Raw genomic sequence first — 11553 nt, forward strand, 5'->3', positions numbered from 1 at the left:
CTTATTCAAACAGTTACAGAACATGAACAATCCGGGGAAAATGCTCCCCATCTCACAATTCTACAGTTTGTCCAGGTTTTGCCCCATTTTCAACCCCCTGTCCCATTTTTACCACCCCCGCCCCCCCCATGATCAACAGCTCCTCAAACATGGCGACGAAGAGCCCCACCTTGCCTCGAAGCTCTCCGCTGAACCCCTTGGTTCATACTTGATCTTTTCCAAACAGAGAAAGTCATATAAGCCTCCTAACCGGCGCCACCCCCGGTAGTATTGCCGACCGCCATTCCAAAAAGATCCTTCGCCGGGCAACCAGAGAGTCGAAGGCCACGACATTGGCCGTCCTCCCGTCCATCAGTTCCGGCTTCTCTGATATCCGGAATATCACCACCATGGGGTCCGACTCGATCTCCACCCCCACAATCTTTGTTAGTGTGCGAACACTCCCGCCTAGTATCTCTTCAGCTTCTCACAGCCCCAAAACATATGTGTTTAGTTTGCTGGTCCCTGCCAACACTTCTCGCAATCATCTCCCACTCCCTGGAAGAACCCACTCATTCTCGCCCGAGTCACAAGCACCGCATGTACCACCATGAATTGTATCAGGCTCATCCTCACAAATGAGGAGGTATAATTTACCCTGCGTAGCGCCTCACTTCACACTCCCCAAAGTATCTCCCCTCCCAGCTCCCCCTCCCAGTTCTCCTCCCACTGGAGAAGGAGTACACCTGCTCCTGGTAGCCATGAAGGTCACTGCAGCCTAAGCTTCTGTGCCAATGGGTCATTACAGGGCTCAAGCAGAGACCTGTCTGGTATTTCCCAATCTTCAGCCCACAGGAGCATCCAGGAGACACTGTATGCCCAAGCATCAGACTATGTCATAGAAACATAGAAAATAGATGGTAGCCATGGTGTGGAGATGCCGGCGTTGGACTGGGGTGAGCACAGTACGAAGTCTTACAACACCAGGTTAAAGTCCAACAGGTTTGTTTCGATGTCACTAGCTTTCGGAGCGCTGCTCCTTCCTCAGGTGAATGAAGAGGCCTGTTCCAGAAACACATATATAGACAAATTCAAAGATGCCAAACAATGCTAGGAATGCGAGCATTAGCAGGTGATTAAATCTTTACAGATCCAGAGATGGGGTAACCCCAGGTTAAAGAGGTGTGAATTGTCTCAAGCCAGGACAGTTGGTAGGATTTCGCAGGCCAGATGGTGGGGGATGAATGTAATGTGACATGAATCCCAGGTCCCGGTTGAGGCCGCACTCATGTGTGCGGAACTTGCTCGGCGATTCTGCGTTGTCACGGATCCTGAAGGCCGCCTTGGAGAACGCTTACCCGGAGATCAGAGGCTGAATGCCCTTGACTGCTGAAGTGTTCCCCGACTGGAAGGGAACATTCCTGCCTGGTGATTGTTGCGCGATGTCCGTTCATTCGTTGTCGCAGCGTCTGCATGGTCTCGCCAATGTACCACGCTTCGGGACATCCTTTCCTGCAGCGTATGAGGTAGACAACGTTGGCCGAGTCGCACGAGTATGTACCGCGTACCTGGTGGGTGGTGTTCTCACGTGTAATAGTGGTATCCATGTCGATGATCTGGCACGTCTTGCAGAGATTACCATGACAGGGTTGTGTGGTGTCATGGTCACTGTTCTGAAGACTGTGACCAAATTATACCTCCTCAGAAGACAAACATGGGACACAACCGACAGAATACCCTTCGTCGTCCAGTACTTCCCCGGAGCGGAGAAACTACGTCATCTTCTTCACAGCCTTCAACACGTCATTGATGACGATGAACATCTTGCCAAGGTCATCCCCACACCCCTACTACTTGCCTTCAAACAACCGCGCAACCTCAAACGAACCATTGTTTGCAGCAAACTACCCAGTCTTCAGGACAGTGACCACAACACCACACAACCCTGTCATGGTAATCTCTGCAAGACGTGCCAGATCATCGACATGGATACCACTATTACACGTGAGAACACCACCCACCAGGTATGCGGTACATACTCGTGCGACTCGGCCAACGTTGTCTACCTCATACGCTGCAGGAAAGGATGTCCCGAAGCGTGGTACATTGGCGAGACCATGCAGACACTGCGACAACGAATGAACGGACATCGCGCAACAATCACCAGGCAGGAATGTTCCCTTCCAGTCGGGGAACACTTCAGCAGTCAAGGGCATTCAACCTCTGATCTCCGGGTAAGCGTTCTCCAAGGCGGCCTTCAGGACCCGCGACAACGCAGAATCGCCGAGCAGAAACTTATAGCCAAGTTCCGCACACATGAGTGCGGCCTCAACCGGGACCTGGGATTCATGTCACATTACATTCATCCCCCACCATCTGGCCTGCGAAATCCTACCAACTGTCCTGGCTTGAGACAATTCACACCTCTTTAACCTGGGGTTACCCCATCTCTGGATCTGTAAAGATTTAATCACCTGCTAATGCTCGCATTCCTAGCATTGTTTGGCATCTTTGAATTTGTCTATATATTTGTTTCTGGAACAGACCTCTTCATTCACCTGAGGAAGGAGCAGCGCTCCGAAAGCTAGTGACATCGAAACAAACCTGTTGGACTTTAACCTGGTGTTGTAAGACTTCGTACCATAGAAAATAGAAGCAGGAGGAGGCCATTCGGCCCTTCGAGCCTCGTCGGCCATGGCTGATCATAAAGTTCAATACCCTGGTCCCGCCTTCCCCCCATATCCCTTGATCCATTTAGCCCCAAGAGCTGTATCTAATTCCTTCTTGAAATTACACAATGTTTTGGCCTCAACTACTTTCTGCGGTAATGGATTCCACAGATTCACCACTCTCTGGGTGAAGAAATTTCTCCTCTATCTCCTCACCTCATTCCTAAAATGTTTACCCCTTATCCTCAAACTATGACCCCCTAGTTCTGTACTCCGCCCCCCCCCCCCCCCCACCCCCACCCCCACCCACCCCCACCCCCACCATCGGGAACATTCTTTCTGAATCTATCCTATCTAATATCCTGTTAGAATTTTGTAAGTTTCTATGGCATTCCCCTCTCACTCTTCTAAGCTCCAGTGAATATAATCCTAACCAATTTAACATTTCCTCATATGACAGTCCCACCGTCCCAGGCATGAGCCTGGTAAACCTTCGCTGCACTTCCTCCATAGCAAGAACATCCTCTCGCTATGAAGGCCAACATACCATTTGCCTTCTTTACTGCCTGCTGTACCTGCACGCCTACTGTCAGCGGCTAATATACGAGGACACCAAGGTCTCACTGAGTATCCATCTCTCTCAATTTACACCTATTCAGATAATAATCTGCCATTCTATTTTTGCTACCAAAGTGGCTAACCTCACATCTATCCACATTATGCTGCATCTGCCATGCATGTGTCCATTCACTCAACCTGTCCAAATCCTGCTGAACCAGCTCTGCATCCTCCTCACAGCTCACTTTCCCACCCAACTTTGTATCATCTGCAAATTTGGAGATAATGCATTTAGTTCCCTCATCCAAATTATTAATATATAATGTGAACAGTTGGGTTCCAGCACAGATCTACTTAATGAGGCCTCACGGGCTTCTCGCCGCAATGAACACTCACCAGCTGATTCGCCAGCACTGCGTTCACCAGCACACCACGAACAAAGTTACCCACAGAAGCCTTTCCACCAGGTTCACGTTTTTCAAAAGGAGTACTAATCGACGCCAGTGTGAGCACTTGCTGGGGAGGCCGCTGAATTACAGGAGGCCGTTGGATATGGGGGGCTGTCGTTAATTGCATGGAAATGGGGCTTAAGTGGTGATAATTGATTTCTTGCCGCGCTACGGCGTGATCCCAATTTCGCCAATGGGAGTTGGCCGGTTGCATCGCAAACTGTTCGCCGCCTGGCGCGGATCTCGTTTTTTGCCTCTCCTGCTATTCACCAACCTCATTACGCTCTCGCTGGAGAATTGTTCCCAGAATGTCTGTACATAGTACTAAGTTTGGATACTCTCATACAAGGTGCTAAGTTTCCATTTACAGAGATGTGTGGTGTAAGGGGTTAATTCTAATTGTAATATGCAAATCAGATACTATATATATCATCAGGAAGTGATGCAATAGCACATGATTGGCTCCCTCTAATGCCACCTATAGCAACTGTGATGATATGCATAATGTAAGTTTGTACATAATGTTATGCACGACCTCCGACCACTAGATGGCATTGTAAACCCATCCCATCGCAATGTGATCTGGGAGTTGGGAGTTGGTCGTGCTGTGAGGTAGGCATATTTGCAGTAGTTCTACAAGAGTTGTTTAGTGTTAATTGTTTGCTAGTTAATCTATCCTAGTTATCTTACCACGCACTCTGTTCTATAATAAATTAGTTATGGTTCTATAGTTTATCATTCACTTCGGCCAGTCTACAGAACATGACAGCCAGTACAGTAAGGTGTGTCCCAATAAAGCTTTTGTTTATAGACCTCTCCAGCCCTTCTATATCCAACTACGCCAAGAATATTATAGGGTGGTGGCGAGTGAAAAAACAGTCAGGAAAAGTCCCTACCTTTACTGAAATCTTTGAGAAAGTCACAGACCCTAACCAAGCAGAAGCATCACTGAATTAGTATCAAAGATTTGCTAGATATCAAACCACATTGGGCCTCGCTGCAAATGTGAGCAATGGGTAGGTCAGTACACTGTTATGTGTGATGGGTGACTGTGCAGATGACCTTCTCATCAGGCAAAAATATCAGTGAGGAAAAAGCCACATGCAATGAAATGATCAAAGCACTTGATACATGCTTCAATCTGAGAAAAAAATACTATTGTTGAATGGGATCAATTTATTTAACAAATGCACCCAAAAATGAGGGGGAAATGTTGATGCATTTATAAATGACCTCAATAGATTTGCAGAGAATGGTGAGTGTGGCACCCTAAAAGATGAGCTGATCGGAGACACAATTGTTGTGAGAGTGTTGGTTGATGGCTTGTCTGACCATTTGCCGTCGAGAGAAGGCAATCCAACTGAGAAGACAAACTAAAGTCAGGAAGCACAATTAATCAGTGATTTGAGGTGACGGGGAAACCTGGTTTCAAAATCAGCTGACTCAGTCGAGTATGTCAAATTGAAAAACGGAGAAGCTGTTCTAAAAATGCACAGGAGAGCGCAAGAGCGTCTATCATAGCCCCAGCTAACTAATTGGCTGTGGGAAAAGCAGACAGGAAAACTGACCTGCTGAAGAGGCTGATTGCCATTTATGCAGACAGATAGGCCACTTCCAGGCAAGATTCATGAACTAGACAATATCCATAATATTGAGATGCCTTTCCTTAGAGAGATCCCAGAAGTGGGAGCTATTGGAGTGCCGATGTGCTTGCAGAGGGAAACAAGTTGCACGTTAAGTTAGATATAGGTGTGATGATATGCATAAGCAATCATGCAAATAGTGATATAAACAACCTCCAACCAGCAGCTGGCAGTGTAAATCTACCACGTAACTCTGTACCATGGGGAGTCTGGAGATAGTCGTGTTAGTGAATAGTCATACTTACAATATCAAAGAATTTACGGTGCAGAAGGAGGCCACTCAGCCCATTGAGTCTGCACCAGCTCTTGGAAAGAGCACCCTACCCAAGGTCAACACCTCCACCCTATCCCCATAACCCAGTAACCCCACCCAACACTAAGGGCAATTTTGGACACTAAGGGCAATTTATCATGGACAATCCACCTAACCTGCCCATCTTTGGACTGTGGGAGGAAACCGAAGCACCCGGAGGAAATCCACGCACACACGGGGAGGATGTGCAGACTCCGCACAGACAGTGACCCAAGCCGGAATCGAACCTGGAACCCTGGAGCTGTGAAGCAATTGTGCTATCCACAATGCTACCGTGCTGCTCCAGGATAATTTATCATAATTAGTACTTTATAATATATTTCTCTGAACCATGCATTTATTTTATAATAAAACATTGTAACTAGTCAAGAACTAGATGTTCTATTGTGCATAATTCCAAGCACCAAAACATAACATGGTACCAGGATTGAAGATCTAACAAGAAAACAAGATTCTTTGATGATCTAAACAACTAAATTAACTCCTGAGAAGAAAAAAGAAAAAATCTTGTCCTAACCTCGTGAACTTCTGGCAACTCGTACTCAACGCATTGCTAGGCGTCGAAATCCAGGGTGGAAAGTCTGAAGGCACCACACAAGCTTTGAGTCACTGGTAATGTTGATGAGAATTGGCAATTAAAAAAAACATATATATGTTTTATTCTCCTTTTTCACGTTTTCTCCCAAATTTACACCCAACAATAAACAATAATCAATAACGAATGTAATGTCAATCCCCATATCAATAACAATGATCCCATCCTCCCACCAAACCTCAGACATTAGCTCGCATGTTAACATAAACAAATCACAAAAAGAAATCAGGAATCACCCATAGTCACCATTAACACATACAGTCCCTCTCCCCGCAACCCCCCCTAATGTTCGATGTGATCCAATTCTCGAAAGTGCATAATAATGCCCATGAATTGTAGAACCCCTCCATCCTTCCCCTCAGTTCAAATTTGACCTTTTCAAGCGTCAAGAATTCAAGCAGGCCCCTCCGCCACGCCAGGGCACAGGGTGGAGAGGTTGGTCTCCACCCTAACAGGATCCGCCTTCGGGTGATCAACGAGGCGAAGGCTACAACATCTGCCTCCGCGCCCGTTTCCAACCCCGACTGGTCCGACTCCCCAAATATGGCCTCCCGAGGGCTCGGGTCCAGTTTCACGTGCACCTCATTAGAGATTACCCTAAAAACCTCCTTCCAGTAATCCTCCAGCTTTGGACAAGACCAAAACATATGAATGTGGTTTGCGAGGCCCCCCCCCCCCCCCGCATCGTTCAAATATATCTTCTACCCCATCAAAGAGCTGGCTCATTCTCGCCCTTGTAAAGTGTGCTCTATACACCACCTTCAGCTGTATCAGCCCTAACCTCGTGCACGAGGTGGAGGCGTTCACCAAGAATTGGCAAATTTTTAAACAACAACTCACTCCTTATGTTGCAGCTCTTGGCTCTACAGGTACAGCCTGATGAGAGGCACATAGCATTGCTGCTCACTGTAGCAGGTCCACAAGCGATAGAAATAGTTAATACATTTGTTTTTGATAGCGAGGCGGATAGCAAGAACTTTGATGAAGTTGTAAAGCAATTCGATCGGCATTGCACACCAAAAACAAATGAGACGATCGAGCACTACATTTTTCGCATGCACAGCCAGAAGGCAGGTGAATCATTTGATAATTTTCTGATCGATTTGCGATTGGAGGCTCAGTCATGTAATTTTGCTACCTTACAAGCGTCGAAGATCTGCGATCAAATCGTGTTCGGGATTTGTAACGACAAGGTAGGCGAGAGGCTGTTAAGGCAAAATGAGATTCAGCTCGATGATGCTTTTAAAATTTGTCATGCCAGCAAATTAGCTGCACAGCAGATTAGCGCTCGAAACCTCAAGCATTTTGGCGTGAAGATAGGAGAGGCAGCCAACGTCATTAGTGTTGTGATGCACCGAGTGCAAAACGTGGTCCCAGCTCTGGCAGCAATTTTAACCGACCGACCGAAACCTTCATTTCATGACAGAGTCACGTGGTAGATTTACACTGCTGGTTGGAGGTCGTTTACAGTACTATTTGGATGATTGCTTATGCATATCATCACACGTATGTCGAACTTAACGCACAAGCAATGCGGCAATAGACATATGCAACGGCAATGTCCAGCCTTTGGTAAAATTTGCTCCAAATCAGGCAAAAATCATTTTGCTAAACATTGCTTTACCAATAAAAAAGTGGAACAAACAAAACCAATCAACGTGGTTGATGAAGTAAGCCTCGGAGGCAAGTTCTTCGTAGACATGATTTCTAGTGGAGACAAAGATAGTCAAAGCATGCACGAAGACAAAGCTTTAATGACGATTTGCAGCAAAAGTGAAGCAAATGTAAATACTCCAAAAACCAACTGGACAGTTCCATTGATGATTAATGAAACATTAATTAACTTCAAACTCAACACTGGAGCGAGGGCCAATCCTATCAGTTTGTCAGATTTGAAAGAGCTGAGAGTTAAACCACATGTATAAATAAAGCAGTATTACTGAAAGACTACAGCAAAAATGAAATTACTACGCGAGGAGCATGCAAGCTCGACGGTCTCTGCGTAGACATGATTTCTAGTGGAGACAAAGATAGTCAAAGCATGCACGAAGACAAAGCTTTAATGACGATTTGCAGCAACAGTGAAGCAAATGTAAATACTCCAAAAGCCAACTGGACAGTTCCACTGATGATTAATGAAACATTAATTAACTCAAACTCAATATGGGAGCGAGAGCCAATCTTATCAGTTTGACAGATTTGAAAGAGCTGAGAATTAAACCACATGTGTTAAATAAAGCAATATTACTGAAAGACTACAGCGGAAATGAAAGCATGCAAGCTCGATGCAAATGTAAAGAACAAAGTTCACACAGTGACATTTTCAATTGTCGAGGCTAAACATGAATTTCTACTGAGGGTGGATGCACTTGAGCTAGTTAAGCAAGTTTACAGTGCAGACTGTGCTGTAACCAGGCAAAATGCATCAGTAAATTCCAAACTGAAAGAATTTCCTGGGATAATTCAAGGCTTTGGCACTTTACCATTCAAGTATCAAATCCAGTTAAAAGAGAATGCGCAATCAGTCATGCACACACCAAGATGTGTACCAGCTCCATTGAAAGACAGGCTGAAGGGTTAGCTAGAAAGAATGATGGCTTTGGGAGTAATCAAATGCATTGAAGAACCAGCAGATTGGGTGAGCTCTATGATCTGCGTTAAGAAGAGAAATAATAACCTAATAATCTGTATGGACCCCAAAGATCTGAACCTCAACAACAAAAGAGAACATTATCCAATTCCGAAGAGGGAAGCAATCACATTTGACATGTCAGGCGCAACATGTTTTAGCAAATTAGATGCATCACAGGGTTTTTGGAAGCTCAGGTTGGATAAGGAGAGCACAAAGCTGTACACTTTTAATACTCCATTCCAGCGATATTGTTTTTTAAGGATGCCATTTGGTATAATTCCTGCATCAGAAATTTTCCATTGGGCAATGGAACACATCATGGAAGGAATTTCAGGAGTTAGAGTATATGTTGACGATATAATCGTCTGGGGCTCAGCACGAGAAGAGCACGACAGAAGGCTTCTTAAAGTGCTGAAGAGCATCAAAAAGAATGGCTTGAAGTTGAATAAAACCAAATGCCAGTTTAGTGTCGACAATATCACATTCTTGGGAGATAAACTTTCTGAAAAAGGTGTACAACCTGATCAAGAAAAAAAAAGGCAATCTTGAATATGCCACGTCCCAATGACAAAGAAGGATGTTAGGAATGATAGTTCACCTGACCCGCAACTTTTAATAGATTATGGTATGGAGAGCACACGGCCCACTCTACAGCAGAAATCAAAAAGTATTTTTTAAAGCAAAACAATGTTTATTCTATGAACTCAAGTTAACCTTTTTAAAACATACAGTGAACATCTAAGCAACCATCAATTCAAATACAACCCCCAAAGAATACAACACTAAGTAATCCTTATGCTTTCCTTTTAACATCCATAAGTCATTAAAAAAAACTTTTTACGGAAGTACATCAGGTTTAAATTCACTACTGAGAATGGTTATAACTCTGAATTCACCGAATGATCAAGAGATAGTCTTTACATGGCAGAGAGAACAACATTACATCTTCTGTGGCTGGCTGCAGCTCCAACAGACACAAAACCAAAAAAACACACACACCCAAGCTTTTCTCAAAGTGAAACTAAACAGCAGAGCCAGAGCTCAGCTCCACCCACACTCTGACATCACTGCAGTAACTTGAGCACACAAACATTTCTTAAAATGACATTCTTATGACACCTCTCCCCAAGAAAAAAACAATAAACCATCAACTTCAAGATGGTTTCATTTTTCACCTTTTCACTATGCTTTAAGAAATGCACACAGTAAATATACTTTTTTGTTTCAAAAAACAACACACGCACACAGGTATAATAATATAGTCCATTTTTTTTTGTTCTTCTTCCTCCAACTGGAATTCTTCTCGATTGAAGTCTCTTTGGAGGTCTCTGTACGATCCATCCATTTCTCTACGCCTCGACATTTCTCTTTAAAGTCAGATACTTTAGTTCAATCTGATCACAGACTCTCTTGTAACTCTCAACTCAGGAGCATTGGTTACCACAGCTGTCAGGCAGTCAAATGCCTGTTGAAACTCCGCTGTCCACTGACATTTTTGACGTTTCTTCAGCAAGTCCATCAGTGGAGCAACCACGCTACAAAACCTTTGCACAAATGTTCAATCAAATCCACTCATGCCAAGAAATGGCATTATTTCCCTTTGTCTCGAGGGTATTGGAAGCTCCTCAATAACTGTTGTTTTCTAATACCGTGTGACCATTCGACCCTGTCCGATTGTATGGCCAAGGAAAGTGACTTGGGCTTTTCCAAATTCACTTTTGGCTAGGTTTATCACCAAACCCGCCCCCTGAAGTTGATCGAATAACTCCATCAGAGATTTTACATGTTCTGTCCATGTCTGGCTGAAAATTACCAGATCGTTGATGTATACCGCACAATTGGGTAATCCCAAAACGACTTTATTAGTTAACCGTTGAAATGTGGCTGGGGCGTTTTTGATGCCAAATGGTATAACTTTGAATTGGTATAGACCATCTGGAGTCACAAAAGCTGAAATCTCCTTTGCCCTTTCGGATAAAGGTACCTGCCAGTAAACTTTAAGTAAACCCAGTTTGGAAATAAAAGCTGATTGTCCAACTATCTCAATGCAATCCTCCAAACGTAGGATAGGATAAGAGTCCATTCTTGTAACTGCATTAACCTTTCTATAGTCCACACACAACCGTTGGGTACCGTCTGGTTTAGGTACCATCACTATGGGTGAGCTCCATTGGCTGCAACCCACTTCAATTATGCCATTTTTAAGCATACTCTCAATCTCTTTGTTAACCTGTGCCAATTTTAAAGGGTTACGTCTATATGGATATTGTTTGATTGGAACAGCATTTTCCACATCTACATCATGTATAGCCATTTTAGTACTTCCCAATTTATCGCTACAAACTTGCCCATGTGATATAAATAACTCTTTCAGGTCAGTCCGTTTTTCCTCTGGAAGGTAACTCAACAATTTATCCCAATATTTAAGAAAATCCTCATTTTCCAATTTAATTTGAGGTATGTCAAATTCAAAGTCATCTGGATTTGGTTCGTCACTTTGAATTAGAATCATTAAAACCTCCTCCTTTTTCTCCCTTTCCCTTTCAAAGTACCTTTTAAGCATATTCACATGACACACTTGGTGAGTTTTCCTTCTATCCGGCGTTCTTACCATATAATTCACCTCACTTAATTTCCTTTCAATCTGATACGGTCCACAAAACCTTGCTTTTAAAGGTTCGCCTTCCATTGGTAACAATACTAAAACTTTATGTC

Source organism: Scyliorhinus torazame, chromosome 1, assembly GCF_047496885.1.
Source record: "Scyliorhinus torazame isolate Kashiwa2021f chromosome 1, sScyTor2.1, whole genome shotgun sequence".
NCBI classification, from domain to species: domain Eukaryota; kingdom Metazoa; phylum Chordata; class Chondrichthyes; order Carcharhiniformes; family Scyliorhinidae; genus Scyliorhinus; species Scyliorhinus torazame.